The sequence below is a fragment of the Acomys russatus genome, chromosome 13 (genome assembly GCF_903995435.1).
Source record: "Acomys russatus chromosome 13, mAcoRus1.1, whole genome shotgun sequence".
In the NCBI taxonomy this organism is placed as follows: domain Eukaryota; kingdom Metazoa; phylum Chordata; class Mammalia; order Rodentia; family Muridae; genus Acomys; species Acomys russatus.
This window is the reverse complement of record NC_067149.1, coordinates 25,884,591-25,902,947: the sequence shown is the minus strand read 5'-3', so window position 1 is coordinate 25,902,947 and position 18,357 is coordinate 25,884,591. Positions and strand designations below refer to the sequence as shown.

The window sequence follows — 18,357 nt, the reverse complement described above, 5'->3', positions numbered from 1 at the left end:
TCCAGACCCACTCAAGTCCTTGGGGGCACCTTGCATCTCCCTTTATTCTAAGGTCCCGGGATGCTTCAGATCCCTGAAGCGCAATTGAGAGTACCACAGCTGTTCAAAGTCAGGGCGATGCAGTGAAGCGAGATTTCCCGCCACCTAGCTGCACCCCAGGACCGGCTCGCACCCGCTGCCCTCCGCCTGTGCGCGCGCAGAAGGCCAGACTAGCTGCAACCGCGGGGCCGAGCGCCCCCTCCCTGCTCTGCTCCCCCTCCTCCTCCCGATACAATGACTGGGCCGGAACAGCGCATCCGCCGAGCCTCATTGGTAGGGCCGCCCTGGCCCCCGGAGAGGCGACGGGCGGGGGCAGCGCCGAGAGCGCGGTGGAGAGCCGGGGCTGACAGCGGCAGGAGGCTGGACTGAGGGACTCGGAGAAGCTCAAAGGCGGCGTGGGGGCTTCTCCGCGGAGTGTGGGGATTCTGGTGAGGAGGCTGGGCCGGGGGATGCTGCGGGCTCTGGCTGCCCGGCTAGCCGCCGCGGAGTTGGGCTGCGCGGCTCCGACGCTGAGCCCAAGCCTGGGCGAAGAGGAGGACCTAGAGGAAGACAGCCGCCGCGGGGAAAGGCGCCGCGCGCCGAGGAGTTGCGGGACTGGCGCGGAGCGGGTTCCCCGGGTCCCGCGCGGTGCGCAGTGCAGACAATAAAGTAGCAAGGCGACAGCCCCGCTAGCCCGAGGAGGGCGGCTGATCAGGTAGGTGGGTGACTTTCCCGTGGGTTGTCGGAGCGCGCTATCGCTGGAGGAGGGAGGCCAAGGTTCCACCTTAGGAGCGCGGAGTGCGTCCCCAGTGCGGCGAGCAGGTTGGGGACCCTCAGAGAAGGGCCCCAATCTCCTGCCACTGGGAAGCCCCGCCCCAAGGCTCCCGGGCTAGTGCAGCCTAGACTGGAGTTCCTAGGCACTTGGCGCCCGGCTTTGGTGGCTCTGGCGGTATGGTGACAGGAAGTTTGGCGGGTTCGAGGCTTTCATGCTGGTGGGGTTTGCGAACGCGCCACCTGGGACCATGTGCTTTTTGCTTTGGTGGGAGGTGGGTGAGAAGAACCTTTGAATCCCAGACCCAATTACCCCGAGATGCCCTCCAAAGGCGGTGGAAGGAGCTGAGGGTCCCGGGCGGCGTTAGCTGAAGACACACACTGCTGGGCTTGGCTACCCTTTGTAAATAGGCGTGTCACATCCTAGGCGCGCCTGTATTGGAGAGGCTGTGTGCGTGTGAACCGCTCCCTGTCAATTTTCTGGAGTATTTCACTTTTCATTTTCACCCGGAGGAGGCACATTTAGCCCTAATTTGAGAAGTGCTATTTCGTTTGGACTATAGACCAACGTCTTCATCTGCAGAGGGTCTCCTGCACTCTTAAAGATGCTCCTGATTAGAGCTGGGTCCCTTTACAAAGAGAAGAGCTGGGCTCTAGTCTTCCCCTGGTCTGAGAATTTCAGTGGCAGTAGGAGGTCTGTCTCACACTCCTTTGTGTGGCTGCTTCCTTCCTTCCAGATGTAAGAGGGTTGGGCTGGGCGCTTCTGGGTGCGGTAATAATTATCCTGAACATTCCTGAGATCTGCTAGGACTTGTAAACATACCAGAGCCAACTCCTCTGAACTTTGCGGGTTGACTTGATGTGTTTGCTGGTACCCAGAAGGCCGCGTTGTCTGCAAGGTGGCCCCTTGGGGGAAGAAAGACGCCAACCAAGGTGCTGACAGCCGCAGTCTCCCAGGGAAGAAGCTTCATGATTCTTCAGGGTTAGCCTGAGCTTGCCCCCAGAGACGTACCAACCAACTCAGAGGATGCGTTCAAGATTACAGGGCAATCCCTGACATGCTGATTCATGTCCCAAAGGGAGTGGATGTGGTGGAGCATCCAAAGCCGATGTCTGGAGGCGAAGAAAAGCCTCTTCCCCTTACTTAACCTTCTCAGGCCGCTCTTTGATCTGTCATATGCCCGCGGAAAAGAACTCACTGAGATCTGTGTCAGGGAGCCCTGGCAGGCCGTTTGCAGGCGTCAGGCAGGCGTCATGAATAGTCCACGAGATGGTAAGGCAAACCCTAGAGGGAGGTTAAGGACTGTGCCGTTAAGGCTTTCCTAACAACGAATTTCATGTTAAGCTCTTAGCAGAGTAGGGTCACTAGAAGGAGTCCCAGTCATAGGCTGTTACAGACATTGAAGAAAACAAAGCAAACAAATGAACAACAGTAGCCACCTTGCCTTTCCATCCGCGTCATAAATTTAAGTTGATATGTAAGAGTTGATAGAGAATCACAAGTTCTGGTTTGTGTGTGTGTGTGTGTGTGTGTGTGTGTGTGTTGTTGTTGTTGTTGTTCCTAAGTTCAATGTTACAAAATAGCCAGCAGTCTATGCTGTAAACAACGGCACACACGTATGCCCTCATCTTGGAGTGGTACATATATTTCCCAGAGGTGGTCAAGAAAAACTCGGGACTTTTTACGATAGAGAAGATCTGTCATTTCTTCAGGACAGTGCACATGTACTAACCAAACACTTTATTCGTTTATATTGGTAATGCCTGTGGGAAGTATTTGAATAAAACAATGGTTGAAAATGAAGAAACTGCATAGAACATTGACAATAAGGTTTGATTTTTGTTGTTGTCCACAATTCGCAGAAGATCATTCTTTAGAGAAGGCACATGCTTGCCCCCAATGTCACTTTGCAAATTCACAGGTTTCCATGTTACCTATGGATAAGTTAAGGGGGGCTCTCACAGAACTACACTTGAGCCTAAGGAGTTGAGAAAAGTGTGGGAGGAGCTAACACCACAGTCAGTCAAGAAATGTGGGAGGAGCTAATGCCATAGCCAGTCAAGAATGTGGGAGGAGCCTCCGGGGTCTTGGGAGTATTTACCTTTTCTAGCCACTGTTCCTAACAAAACTCCAGACTCCCGGTTGTCCGTTTGATGGCACAGATTTAATTAAGACTTTGCAGTGCCTTTGAAGGGAGAGAAAGGAAATTTTGGCTAAATGAGAATACAAACAGGGTGCGTGAAAGGCGGTTAAAAATACATGACTGTCATATCCAGCTGTGATAATTTTCTAGAATTACATGGTTATCTTTGCACATATAAGTAAAGGCTTGGCACTTAAACTACAAAGGACCTCTTTCCCTTTTTCCTTCTGCTCCCCACTTTTCTCCCTCCCTCTCTCCCTTTCTCTTATCACTTTTATTTTGTTTTAGATGACCATTGTCCAGGTAATGAATTCATTTATAAATCCTTAGGGATTTTCCATTCCCTCAGCTTATTAAGTTAGATCCTGGGCTATCAAAAAGACACCCTGAGATGACATTTTTCTGTTGTTAGATGCTTGGAAAAAATCTTGGCAATTTGTAGACCAAACCTATTTTTCCTTTGTAAACTGCCTTCCTGAAATTATTATACCATTTTTAAAAAATGCATTCTTCCTGATGAAATCAACTTCTAAGCTTTATCTCATGGGATAGTGTTCTCAAGAATGAGGGTCATGAACTCTATTTTGTGGTCACAGCTAATATTAGAAGACTATCTGACAAGACAAGAGGCTGGTGCCATGATAAGTTGGTAAGAGTTCTGTGGCTTTGTGAACCTTTGAGTCAGTTTTTTTTCGGGGGGGGGGGGGGGAGGCGGTGATGTACGTTCAGGACTGCAGCCTAACATATCTTTCACTGTGCGGTACCCTCAGAAGTTTGAAATGTACTGCTACAGAGGGTACTGTTTTGACAAGTGGGAAATACAGTTTTACAGATATCATAAAAAACACTGCGTCTTTTCTTGTGTGCAGGTTGTCATTAACAGGTAGGAGGAGTGCTTTGCTTGGAGATGAACAATGACTTCAAGGTCTGGTTTCTTATCACTTTTTAAGAGCCCTGTTTTTCTGTCTTGTGTACTGTTTTTGTTGCTGTTTTTTGTGTTTTGTTTGGCATGATAAAAGGACTGTACGGTATGTATAGTATAGCTATTGCTGGCTTATGTGGATATGGTTTGAATATGTCCTTCAAAACTTCATGGGCTGGAAGCCCATTTCCCACTATGGCTGTATGGCGAAGTGAAGGGCTTTGGTCATAGGGGCATCAGCTTAGGAAGGGATTGATGTAGTGTTTATAGGACCTGGGTCACTTCCAGAGAAAAGTGGCCACCGAATCTCTCTGTTTTCCTATGTGATCTCTTTCCACCAAAACAAAAAACAAAAAACAAGCAAGCAAGCAAGCAAACAAAAACCCATAGGCTCCACACAAGGGGTCACGTAATGTTGAACTTTTAGCCTACCAAACTGCAAGATTTCTTTATAAAGTTTCCAGACCAAAAAAAAAAAAGTCGGTCTGGTTGACTTCTCTGGAGGAAGCCTCTGTGATAAATGACTTCTGTAGTAGAGAACCACTCAGACCACGTGACCTGTCACATGCACTCAGTTGCTGGGGAAGAGAGCTATACACTGAGGTCAGGAGTGGGTGTTTCAGCACAGTACAAGGGCCTGATGAAGATAACTGATGCCTGTGTTCTTTGATGTCCTGCATAATGCAAGTTGAGCTAAGCTGTATTCCTGCAAATAGGTTATCAATATAGTTTCCCATGTGTGTAAGGAAAACCCCAGCTGCCTCTGAGCATGGTCAATAGCGGAGGGCTTAGGAGATCAAAATGTAGAGCAACTGAAATTGATAAGAGCTGGGCTACTTTCCGTGAGTCCTGAGAAAGAAAGGTTCAGATTCACCAATTAAACACCCACAACACACGCAAACCGTCTTATCAGGGATGGCTGTGATCTTCTCTGCATGTATGGGCAAAGCTTGGAAGGCGTTACTTTTAAATCAAGGCCTTGTTCGAATGTGATATAAGCAATTTAAGTTGGTCTTGGTGCAGATTATTTGGCGAGTGCACCCCGTTAAGGCCCAGAGCCAAACCAGTCCTCCGTTGTGCAGCTCTTTAGCCTTAAGCCATTTATTTGGGTCTGTGTTACTTTGCTCTTGGGGAGTGCACTGCTTTTAATTGTCTCCTGTCACTTCGTATACAATTAAGCAGCAGGAAGAGAGCCCTAATTGTGCCTGGCTGCAAGGGTAATGCTCACTCGCAGCAGAGGGTCCTTAAAGTAGGTTGGTCTTGATGACTTGTCCGGGGTTGACCCTGATTAATGTCTGCGCCTCCAGTATGGACAGTAAATTATACGGTCACCCTGCCCAGGAGGCCATTTTGGAGGGCTATGATTATGGTTCATGTACTAGTTTAAGTTATTTGATGAAGTATTCCTTCTACCAGGAAGAGCTAAATGACTTAGGCTAAAGGATGTGTGGTCAGATGGCAAAGGAGAAAGGACACCTAAGACATCACCATCAAAATGATGTAATAGTTTTGTATTAGGGGTAATTCCACCCCCAAGGGACATTTGTCAATGTTGGAGAAATTTGTTGGCTGTCACCATTTGGGAACAATGCCAGCGGAATCGAGTCGGCATAGGGCAGGGCCCTCAGAAAAGTCCACAGTACATTGGACAGCCTATAAGGAACTGCCCAGCCCCAATGTTGATGGTATGTGGCTGTGCAGCCCCTATAGTGGGTGGCACTGGGAGGACAGGGAGAATGCAATGGCTGTGTTCAGTTGTCACCTTGGAAGGATCTGAAATCCTTCCGTGGGGAGGGATGAGGTTGGCCAATGGCCCTTCTGTGAGGGTTTTTCTGAATTAGGTTAACTGTGGTGGAAAGACCCACCCTGAATGTGGGTAACACCATTTCATTGAAAGGGCTCCAGGCTTAGCGAAAAGGAGAGAGGGGCCTGTACACTGGCATTGCTCTCTGGTTCTTTGTTTTGGATGTGATATAACCTGTTTCCTCATGGTAATGGTCTGTATCAGAACTGCGAGCCAGAAAGAAAACCCTTTCTCTTGTAAGTTGCTTTTTCATCACAGCATATGATCAAGCAACAGGAAAGCAATTAGCCTGGAGGGGAAGTGTTTGAGGCTAAAGAGCGATGCTATGTGGGTATTCATTTTGAGGTAATTATTAGGCTATATATTTATACTCACTAATATTTTTATTTTTTTATTTAGTTATATTTAGTGTGAAACAACTAAAAATAAGTTTTAACAAGACGTGTTCACCAGAACTCGAAGACCATACTCCTGATGCCTGATGGCATAACTGTTAAGGCTCAATAAAATAATAGAACTAACTTCATGGCATTAACCATGTTCAGCTACACTGAGAATCACTCAGCTACACTGTGAGATGTTTATGCCTTGTAGCCTTTACCCTCCTTTTAGTCTATTTACTGTTACTGTAGCAAAATACCTGAGGCTGGGTATTGTATTAAGAGAAGTTATCTCAGCTCAGAGTTCTAGAGCTGAGAACATTGTGCAGGTTTATGTTTAGCTTTGATGAGGGCATTAGTGTAGACAGCAAATGCTTGTATGTGTGAAGGGAGTACATATAAAAAGGGGGAAGGGAGATTGCAAGGGCAGATAAGAAGCCCTTGAAGGGAAAATGCATTTTTTATAGCAATTGGTTCTTATAAGAACTTCCACTTTGAGGCCTTCCAAGTACCTTGATTCCAGGGACTTAATTTACTTCAGGCCCCATGTCTTGATGATTCTATCACATCTCCAAAGTGCCAGATTGGGAGCAATGCTTCCAACACATGCACCGTTATGAGACACACTTCAACCATATCCAAACCTGCTCTCCATCCCTTGTATGACCAAGGAGACTCATTTGGAGGTTATCACTGGGACTCAAATCACCCAGTGTTTCTAAGTGCCCTAGTGTTGTCTGCAGAAGTAAGGCAATTGTCAGGAGCGCTGGTTCTCGTGTCCCAGGACAGTCTGGCATAATACAACCAGCTCCCAAATCTACCTCTGTTGCTTTTTAGATGTGCTTAGCTTCCACACTTCTGTTTCCTCCTCTGTAAGAGGGAGATGATAAGTTCCTGTTGTAGCTGGTCACTGTAATGTCCAAATAACAAAATACTGCCTGATCTTGCTGGTATATGGAACCTCTCGCAATTTGAGGACGGGGTTTACCTCATGCTAGAAGGTTTGCCTAGCATGTTTGGGCCCCTGGGTTGGCTGCCAGTCTGAGGGAAGAGGCAACAATGGTCAGAGGAGGGGTTTCAGCATCATTGGTCTGGAACACTGGCTTAGAGTAGCAAAATATTAGTAGTAAAATATTTTTTTTTTCTGTGTGATTTGGCAGTAGGGGTATGTAAATGACCACACATAAATAAAACATTTGTAAGAAACAAGAAAAAAATACTTCCTTCTGATTTGCTGAATAATCCTTTAGCAGAGTAGAGTCTCCAGCTATGCGATTTGACATGGGCAGTAAATAAAAAAAACCCTCCGAGATCAGCCCTAAATATTTGGCTGCAGTGAGAAGGCCCTTGGCTTTGAAACTCACCAAGCAGCCTAGACAGTTATTGGAAATAATTATGCCTCTGCCGCAGCATGGGGCTCCATCACAACTCTCCTGACTCAAAAGGTCTTTCTGGAAATACCAGCATCCATCTTCCAGCTGGTGCTTCCAACAGCCAGCTGCATCTGTGGGCAAGCAAACAATGGATAGGGCCGGGAATTGTTTTTAGCCTTTTCTTGGTCGCACCTGACTGAGCCCATCCCATCAATCCAGTCACTTCAAGAAAGCAGTAGGGGCCTTATGTGACTAGAATGCCAGGCACCCACAGGCACAGAGCTCAGACAGCTGGCTCTTATATCCTGCTGAGCTATCCAAGTGTAATGCTGGGGCAGAATTCTGCCGATGGAGGAGGAGATGGGGAGGAAAGAGGGGTGCTGTGCTCTAGAGTTGGCAGTGGCTGGAGAACCAGGGCAGAGGATGCAGTTAACTAGTAGACACTTGCCTAGCGTGCTCAAAGCCCAAGGTTTTAGTCTCAGCAATGCAACAAAGAAAACAGTGCTGGGAAACTCAATAAGGTAGAGTTGGCATCCCCCCCCCCCATGGCAGTAGGGTGACAAGAGGTGTCTTAGCTAGCTTTCTGAGTCTGTCAAATGAGCCTGTGAATCTTTGAATGACCATGCTTTATAGCCATAAACTTTTGTAACTTTAACATTTAAAAATAAAGTTCCCAGATACATGTTCTTTTTAAAGGAGAGTTTCTTCATGCTGTGACTGTCTCAGTAAAGTTGCTTTCTGTTCGATAAAAGTGGCTTTTGGTGTCACTGGTTATATGCAATAGCCTTTCTGTGTTTAGATACGTTTCAAAGCAGGAGGCTGTGGCTTCTGAATCCATCAGAAGAGATAAGGGCACTTGAGGCCATCGCACATGGTCAACTTGGCTCCATTTAAATGAGCAAAGTGAAAACCAAGGTCTTGATAAACTAATGAAAGCCATGTGCCCCGGCCTGGGAACATAGAGCCTCATCCCAGCAGGGCTGTAAGACTTAAATTGAGCACATAGCAGTTACTTGCCCCAACTGTGTTAAATTAATTCAATTTGTATTTTGAAGAGAGAGAGGGGGTGGAGGGGGAAGCATGTTGTTTTTCATCTAGCTCTGTGGCTCCAGTCTTGCTGTCCCTCCACCATCTGAAGGGGTTGGGCGTCCAGTTCCCAGGAGCCAGAGTCTGACTCCAATGGCCTAAGAGTAAGGCGCTGTGTTTGGAACGATTCGGCTGCTGTAGACAGTTCTAATTATGAGTGTGCCTCATCGCGTTCTCCAGCTTTGTCTTCCTTATACAGGAAAATACTCGGCCTAGGTCTCAGAGAAAAGCTGCAAATACAGTCACAGTAAAGGACATTTTAAAATGGACAGTTTGTCAGGAGGCACGCATGCACCTTGCCGGATGCTATTGCTGCACCAACTGAGAGGATACAAGTTCGACTTCCTTCAGTCTGCATGGTGCAGTTTTCTTCTGCCTTGTACACTGTCTCATTTCTATTTCTGATGTCCAGCGATTCAGCAATATATTTCACCTAGGACATTCTTTTCCAGGCAGTTAAGACCTTCTTCCTCTTTGTAGTCACCTTATCTTTTGCTTGAACTATCTCACATGGAAACATGGCACTTACTTGTCTGCTTGGATTCTTTTCCTCACTTGGGGAACATTTTCCTAACGTGGCTACATTTGTCCTGTACTTGGATTTATTATGATAAATACCGTCTGTAGTTCCTTGCCATCATTCTGATCTTTGACAGCTGAATGGCCTGGGGTTGAATGCCTCTTCAAAACCAGCCACTAACTTGGAGCCATGCACGGTAGTACACATCCTTTCAGGAGGCAGAGGCAGGAGGGTCAATGTGAGTTCCAGGACAACTTCTACTGCATCTGAGGATGCCACCTCAAAGATAAATGAGAGGCCAGTGATGTGGTGCAGTTTATAGAGTGTTTTCTCAGGATGCTCGAGCCCTGGGTTGGATTTCCTGGCACCACATAAAACCAAGAGTGGGTAGGGCAGGCCTGTAATCTTATCACTTGGAAGACAAAAAATGGGAAGATCAGACGTTTAAAGCCTTTCTCTGCTACCCAGTGGTATAGCAGAGACGCAACACGCTCATCCACTTACCCAATGGAGATCCCACAATAGACCAAGGTATAAAGGACCAGTATTGGCACAAGACACCCCAAGACCAAGTTCTCAGAACAAAAGAGAGATTTATTTGCCCCAGAGGGACAAAGGACAGGGAATAGGAGACAAAGACAAGAGAGAGAGGACAAGGAAGAAAGGGAAGGGAACAAAAGAGGGAGGAAGGGATACTGGGGGGTGACAAAGGATTACCTCTGGGTAGAGAGGAGACAGACGTGCCCTATAGGCAAAGATGAGATTATAAAGGTAAAATGGGAAACCCTGTGTTAGGATGAAGTGTTTAACTTTGATTGGGCATGTTAATTAGGTCAATCAAAGGGAGCCTTTGATTGCTGGACTTCCATAGTTTGATAGCTGGACCTTGGTAGTCAGCCTCAGTGGGAAGAATTGGCCAAATTAGCCTTGGTGGCTAGCTTTAGGAATATAATCTAATGTGGTTTTGTTTGTTTGTTTGTTTTGCTTTTTTGTTTCTTAATAAGGTAGGGGGTATGGGGGAGAAGGGCAAGGCCTGCTAGAGCCATGTTTGTCTGGCTGGGGTGGCTAGAGTCCCTTCTGTGGGTATTGCAAAAGTCCAGCTTGGTAAACAAATGAGTTTTATTGGGGATGCTTCCAGGAGTATGGGTTAGCGGTGATTCAAAGACAGGTGTATCGCTAAGGCTTACCCTATCACTGTGGCACCTCACAAAGCTGGGAACCTGGAGCACAGTGCACAGCCTGCAGGCAGCTCAGCAGTTTGGAGAGTGTCCCTTCCAAGTAACTCTGACCTAATCCTCTTCCACACAGCTAGCCTGTTCTCGGCTTCTTTCAGGCTAGGTCTCAGTGTTCTTTGCAGTTTTGTCTATCTGACTGTTGTGCAATTGTTTCCTCCAAGATGGAAATATTCCATGCTTCAGGGAAGTTTCTTGAGCAGGAAGGTAAACAACTCAAAATAGCTCCAGAAGTTCCTGAAACTGACCAGAGTCTCTAGACCCCCTGGCAGCCAGAGTAAGCAATTAAAGCTGAGAGTTCTTCAGAGGAGGGGAAGTGCAGCTGCAAAAAAGACACATCCTATCTAAGCTGCAAGGAGCATTCCAACAAGATAAAGAAGTCAAAACCAGCTACTCTGCCTCCAAGAAATTTAGACTAGCCGAGGCACCTGGAGAGGACCTCTCCAACTGGTTGAGCTGCCTGAATGCTATGCAGTGTGTCCCAGGTCCCCAGTTTGTGAACTGTCACCCATGCTGGGGTGGGCTTTTGTGACACAGCTATCCTTGAGTCACTTTTGCTCCTATGAGTAACCCCAATAAAACTCATTAGTTTACCAAGTTGTACTTTGGTGGTACCTATGCTTTGGTCTTTCACGGGCTCCATATTTAGGCTTAGTAGATGTATGTGTGCCATCTCCCCAGGTAACATTTTGTCACACAGCACGCAGTGAGTTTGAAGCCAGCCTGAAATTCATGGGATGCCATCAATAAATATGTAAACAAATCCACATCTTTTGCTTCCCAGCAGCAAAGCTCCAGAGACTAGCTAGCAAATGGCTGGCAGCTTGCTTAGAACTTCATGCTTAGGATCTTGACTAAGTGGTCCAATACATTGGGAAAAGAGCACCATTACTCCTCCTCTTCCACCAGAGATAAGATGGAGGTGGAGCAGATGGAGCTGGGATTTAAACCTGAGGCCTGGCCCCTAACTGCAGGCCATCCCTTGCCAGGTTTTAGCATGAGCTGAGCTGCTCTTCTCGGCCCTTGAGTGTAGTCTTGCTTCTCCCCTTGCTTTGACAGCATTTGTTGTGGGTGAGGGCCTGAGATTAAAGCTGTGTGTCATAAAGAAGCATGTTTGGCATCTTTTTGCACAAGGGGAGTCCTGCTGATTTCTGCCTTCCTAGACATCTTCTGCACAGTTGTGTTTTCTGAAAGTCTATCTTGTGAGTTTAGCCCTGGAGGCTGGGGTCTTTGGGAAAGACTTTAGAGTTTCCTACATTATGATTAAATACCATCTTTGAGAAACCTGCAATCATAAGAATGCTTGGTACATCTATAATGCAGAAAGTTGGCAAACTTTTTTTTCCCCCCAAAGAGCCAGATCTTAAATATATTGGGCTTTTCAGGCCAAGGCTGCAATTACTTCTTAACTCTGCCTTTGTAGCACAAGAGAGACAGTAAATCAAATGAGGGGTGCAGATTAAGGGGAGATGGCTCAGTCAGCAAGTGCCTGCCTTGTAAACATAAGGATCTCAGTTAGAATTATGAGTCTTAGTTAGGGTTTCTATGTCTGTGATAAGACACCATTGGCCAAAATCAACTTGGGGAGGAAAGGGTTTATTTCAGCTTTATTTTGGTTCTACAGCATAGTCCATCACCCAGGGAACTTGGAGCAGAAGGCTGGAGGCAGGAGCTGATGCAGAGGCCATGGGAGAAGGCTGCTACAGGCTTGTTCTTCATGGTTTGCTGAGCCGCCTCTCTCGTACACTCCCAGAACCACCTACCCAAGGGTGGTACTGACCGAGTTAGACTGCCTGCTTCCATGTCAGCTACTAATTCATGCCCAAAGGCCAATTTGGTAGGAGACTTTTCTCAACTGAGGTTCTTTCTTCCCAAGTGATTCTAACTGGTGTCAGATTGATGTAACACTAGCTAACACACCTCGTAAAAAACTCCAGCAAGGTAGTGCTTGCCTGTGATCACAGTGCGGAGAGGCCAAGGCAGGCAAATCCCTATGTCGAGGTGGCCCATACTTGGTGAGATCCAAGGCACTGGAGATCCTGTCTCAAAAAAGTAAGGCTAGAGAGATAGCTCAGTGATTAAGAGCACCTACTGTTCGTACAGAGGACCTGAGCTCGATTCCCAACACCCGCCTCATAAGGTTCTAACTCCAGCTCTAGGGAATCTGATGCCTCTAGTCTCTAAGGCACCAAGACTCACTTGAACAGATCCACATAACATACATAATTTAAAAAATATAAAACATGTCTCAAAATAATTAAAACTTAAAACTTAATGTGGAGAACAATTGTGATAGACCCTGATGGCTTCTACATATATTCATTCTCTCTCTCTCTCTCTCTCTCTCTCTCTCTCTCTCTCTCTCTCTCTCTCTCTCTCTCTCATGCACACACACATATATAGACATTTTATTCTGATCAACCTTTATTTACAGAAATCAAGCAACGGGAAGAAGTTGACCCAGGAGCCAAATTTTGTCAACCCCTCCTCAACAGGGGAAAAAAAAAAGGACTGTCCTGGGTGTTTAAGTCTACTTGGGTATGTTGTTGAGTCAAAGGCTCAGGAGCTGACAGTCTAGATTTGTCCCTATCCCCACCTCTAACTACTCTAATTGTGGCAAGCACATATAAACACCTCGTACCTCAGATTCCCGCCTGTAAGTCTGGAGAAGGACAAGTCTTACCTCAGTTAGTGGCTTTGGGAGTTGATAGATTCAGCCTCACATGTCACTTAATGGTGGAAAAGAGACCTGAGGAATGCGTCATGAGGTGAATTTGTCCTGTCTACATCTCAGAGTGCACTTCCACACACCTCGACAGTACAGGTCAATTAGGGCATCTTAATGCAATCTGTGGATTTAGTAAACATGAGACTGTTGCATGGTAAGCCTTTGTGTACTTGTGTTTGTGTGCACATGGCTGTGGAGGCAGCAGTACAACTTCAGATGTCGTTACTTTTTTTTTCTTTCTTAGGATATGGAACCCCTCACTGGCCTGGAGCTTGTCCAGTAGGCTAGACTGCCCAGTCCATGAGGCTTTGGGATCCTCCTACCGCTTCTTTCCTCCAACACAGGGATTACAAGTGATGGCTTCCACACTTGGCTTTTTCTGGAGGTTCTGGAGGTGGCTCTTTGGTCCCTGCGCTTGAACAGCAAGCACTTTAGCAAACTGGCCATCTCCTCACCCTTCATAATAAACTTTACTTCTCTGTTTATTTGTTTTTATTTTGTATGTGTGCAGTCTGTGTGCATTGTGTGCACATGTGCGCTAGAGCAAGTGCATGTGTGTGAGAGTGTAGGGAGGCCCAGTGCCAGTGTTGGTTTGTGGCTCCAGATTGTAGAGTCCAGAAACTTTGGTCACCAGTGGTTCTGCCATTGATTACCAGCAGCCTGGCTCTGGGCAGCTCGTGAAGTCCTCAGCTTTTAGCAGCAGCAACAGTGGCAGCTAGTGTCCCAGCTCCAAATGTGGTACACTCATGACTCCTAACAGTAGAGTCACAGTTCTTGACCCTCAGTCTTTAGGGCTGGGCCACTCCCTTTAATTCTAACAGGAACTAGAATTTGCAGTACCCTCTCTTTGGTTCTTCACAGCCTTCTTCTTGTGTCCACCATCTTTTGTTCCCTCTGCTCTTCCTGTCCCTGTGTCTCTGTCCCCTTTTGCTAGTACTGCATCGGTGCTGTTGCTGGGCTTGCTGTTGCTTCTCAGTGTTGACCACATCAACCTTATCTGATTACAATAGAAATCAAAAGTAGGCAATGAAAAGGCCATTCAGAACAGCGGTTTATTGGTTCTAATTGTGTGACTGAGGGCGCCCCAACCCCGAGGTTCAGCCCTGGCTGACACAGAAAAATGAACAGCCTGTTTATGTAGTCAGCAGATGGCTGTGAAAAAGGTGTTTCCACAAATCACGGACTGTTCTTCATGCAAGTGTCTTTAAGCAAGTCATAGGTCTTCTCCAAAGCCATCAGGCATGGGTGAAAATATCCAATAGGTCCACTAGGGCTTGTAGTGATTAAAAAAAAAAAAAAAACCAGTGCCAGCTGTTTTGAGACATTCATGCTAGGACAAAGCCTTCTGGATTGAGAGTTGTGTTTTGGCAGCAAGTAGTTATAGATAAAATGTAGCTTCCTCAAGGTATCCATGCCGTATTCAGAGCAGCTAGGCTGCTTGGTTCAAGATAGCCTGCCTAACATCTGTCAGAGAATCAAATTCCCCAAGACCTTCATTGTTTTAACTTATTAAATGAGAAATAAAATGAGGTAGAGTTTGGGATACTTATGGTAAAGGCTTATCATTCCCATTAGGGACATTTCAACTGGGTTTGATAGTGCTTGATAGGGCTTAACTCCTCCTCTCGTGCCCCAGACACACTCGGGTTTCTTTGATGCATCCTAAGTAACAATAACAAACAGTGCATACCTGTCATCACAGGGCTTGGGGATGGAGCTGGGAGGATCCAGAGGGCTACAAAGTCACTCTCAGGTACGTAGTGAGTTGGAGGCCAGCCTGGACCACACGAGACTCTGTGTCAAAACAAGCTAACAAACAATAAAAGGAACTAATCCAAACCAAAAACAGTAAACATACAATATAGCAAACACCTGAGACAGATAACAGGCATTGTCATGATCAAATCTGAGGCACCACACACAGGTGTAGGGACTACCCTGGCACCACAGTGTTTGGTTATCCCAGAATCACCACACACACAGGAGAAAACATTATGTCACGGCATCACAACCCTTTATGTGGTGAGGGTATTACCTGAAGGCATCACATCATGGCAGTACATCACAGCATTACGTCATGGTGGTACATCACAGCATCACATCATGGCGGTACATCACAGCATCACATCATGGCGGTACATCACACCATTCCGTCATGGCGGTACATCACAGCATCACATCATGGTGGTACATCACAGCATCACATCATGGTGGTACATCACAGCATCACATCATGGTGATACATCACAGCATCACGTCATGGTGGTACTTCACAGCATCACGTCATGGCGGTACATCACAGCATCACATCATGGTGGTACATCACAGCATCACATCATGGCGGTACATCACAGCATCACGTCATGGCGGTACATCACAGCATCACGTCATGGTGGTACATCACAGCATCACGTCATGGCGGTACATCACAGCATCACATCATGGTGGTACATCACAGCATCACATCATGGTGATACATCACAGCATCACGTCATGGTGGTACTTCACAGCATCACGTCATGGCGGTACATCACAGCATCACATCATGGCGGTACATCACAGCATCACATCATGGCGGTACATCACAGCACTACATCATGGTGGTACATCACAGCATCACATCATGGTGGTACATCACAGCATCACGTCATGGTGGTACATCACAGCATCACGTCATGGCGGTACATCACAGCATCACGTCATGGCGGTACATCACAGCATCACGTCATGGCGGTACATCACAGCATCACGTCATGGCGGTACATCACAGCATCACGTCATGGCGGTACATCACAGCCTCACATCATGGTGGTACATCACATCATCACATCATGGCGGTACATCACAGCATCACATCATGGCGGTACATCACAGCATCACATCATGGCATTCTGTCATAGCATGAGTCAGTGATGCTGTGCCACAAGATGTAACACCATGGTGCTATGTTCCCTTACGTCTATGATGGCTCCAGACAAAAGGAAAATTTCAGTTCTGTTAAAACCTTGTGGGTTGGATAGGCTGTCTATGGTCACCTGCTTTGTCATTTGTCATTGCTTGACTGACTGACACAGACAGGTGGACTGAGTGTTACAGCACTTTGCTTTATTGTGCCTTCATGATATTTCTTTTTAAGGAAGTTGAAGGCTTGGGAAACCGAGCACAGTATATATTCCAGGAAGGCATACTCACTGAGTATCTGTGGCATATTTGGGTAGCACTCATTGCTCAGGGTGTCAGTCTGTTTACCAGCGAGTGCCATGACCTATGTGGATAGCAGACTGCAGACTCCACAGATAAACATCCACCTCCCAGGTGCCCTGTACTCTCGCTCTCACTGGCTCTCTCTGCTTGCTGAGATGCAGTGACCTCTAAACAAGGCTAATTAACAACCCAACGGTGGCCTCTTCAGATGTTCTCTTGAAATCAAAAGGGAAGTATGGTTGAGCTTAGCGAGAAAGCCATATCAAAGGCTGATAAGTAAGTTGGGTTTGTTGGTTCGAGCCTGTAACCTTGTGCTTCTGAGACTTAGGCAGAAGGGTTGTCATGAGTTTGAGGCCAGCTTGAGCTATGTAGTTCCAAGCCAGCCTGGGCTCCTGGGTGAGACCTTATTTCAAATAGCAAACAGGAGCAGAAAAAGTCTAAAAGCTCTGTCTTTTGCCCACAATGGTACCCAAGATGGAAAGCAAAGGAGGAATTCTTGATGGGAAAAGGCTTCTCTTTTAAACACAAAAATGGTCATAAAACAAATGATGGGGAAACAGTATTGAGGATATGGCCCAGTGGGAAAGCGCTGTCCTTGCGACCAGCTTCAGGGGATCCAGGACAGTGTTCTGGCCGGCCCAGACACTGCACAGGCACATATGCGGGCAAAACATCCAAACAAACAAACTAGCAAATTATCAATCTTTAAAAGAAAAAAAGCAAAGGTTTTTATTGCTGGTATGGAGAGTCTTCATGGTTTGGGTAGAATAGCAAACCAATCATATCCTCACTTAGCCGAGGCCTAATCAAGGATAACATGGTAAAGAACTGATGTTAGCAGAGGCTAGCCTGTGGAAATTTAAGAAAAGAGATAGTTCTTGGACATGAGTCAATGTGAGTGGAAATGCATTTTGTGTATTCAATAACACTATAATGGAGTGTTTAGATACAGTTTTAAACAGTTTTGTTTATTTACTTGGATCTTGAGGGTTTGAACTCAGAACTTTATGCTTGCATACCAGGCAATTTACCTACTGAGCCATTTCCCCAGCCACCTCTCTAAATTTCTAATTGCAAACTGTGATTTTTGGGTTTTCTTTTCATCCATGCCTTTGCCATGCTGCTGGATGGATTGCGTTAACACAGGACTGTCCCTTAAGGGAGTGAGTTGGAAGACAGGGAATCCGTCTTACTTTTCATAGTCCCCATGGTAGGTTTGCACCCCTGTGCTGGCTAGTTTTAGGTCAGCTTGACAGAAGCTACAGCTATCAGAGAAGAGGGACCACAACTGAGAAAACAGTGCCATAAGATTAGCATGTAGGCAACTCTGTGGCATATTGTCTTGATCAGTGATTGATGTAAGAGGGCCTGTGCCACGTGAGGGTGGTGCCAGCCCTGGACAGGTGGCCTTGAACTGTAGAAGAAACAAGCCATGAATAGCAAACCAGTAACAAGCACTTACCTATGGCTTGTGTTCCTGCCTCCAGGTTCGTTCCTACCCTGACTTTACTTCCCCAGGTGATGGGCTCAAAAGCTATAAGACAGTGGTTCTCAACCTTCCTAATGCTGTGACCCTTTAACGCAGTTTCTCGCGCTGTGGTGACTCCCAGCCATAAAATTCTTTTCATTGCTACTTCATAACTGTAACTTTGTTACTGTTATGAACGGTAATGTAAATATTTGGTGTGCAACCTATCTGACATGGGACCCCTGTGCAAGGGTTGTGTGACAGACCCTGGAAAGGGGTCCAAATCCACAAGTTGAGAACAATTTCTGTGAGGCAAATGGACCCTCCTCTCCCCAAGTGGCTTTTGTCATGGTGTTTTATCACAGCAATAGAAACCCAAATGAAGACAGCACTCTCTAAGAGGGTCTCGGTCTCCTCTCAAGTGTGAAGAAGAGGGGTCGTCGTTGGTGTTCCTGGGTGAAACACAGAACGTACGTGTGTTCTGCCCCGGCCCACCTGCCATCCTGCTGTATGTTCACCTATTTGGGGTGACTTCTCTTTAAAGATGAATGTGTGAAAATCTTTGCCCCCCAAGTTAGAAATGTGTGTCCTAGTTGAGGGAGAGAAAGAGCCATGTTTTTCACTGTGGGGGAGGGGCAACGGGAGGAGCTGTAAATAGCACAGGTGTGAATGGCTCCTAAATGTGGGACTCTCTGAGAACTGGAAAC

At 46.5% G+C, this 18,357-nt stretch overlaps 1 protein-coding gene across 1 annotated transcript in view; it reads left to right on the top strand.

The window, feature by feature from the left end:
- Positions 1-362: 362 nt before the first annotated feature.
- Positions 363-18,357, top strand: part of Frmd4b (FERM domain containing 4B) — a 313,962-nt gene continuing 295,967 nt past the window's right edge. The window contains exon 1 of the mRNA XM_051154965.1: positions 363-733. The gene's annotated coding sequence lies outside the window, so the exon portion shown is untranslated. The remainder of the gene's footprint in view (positions 734-18,357) is intronic.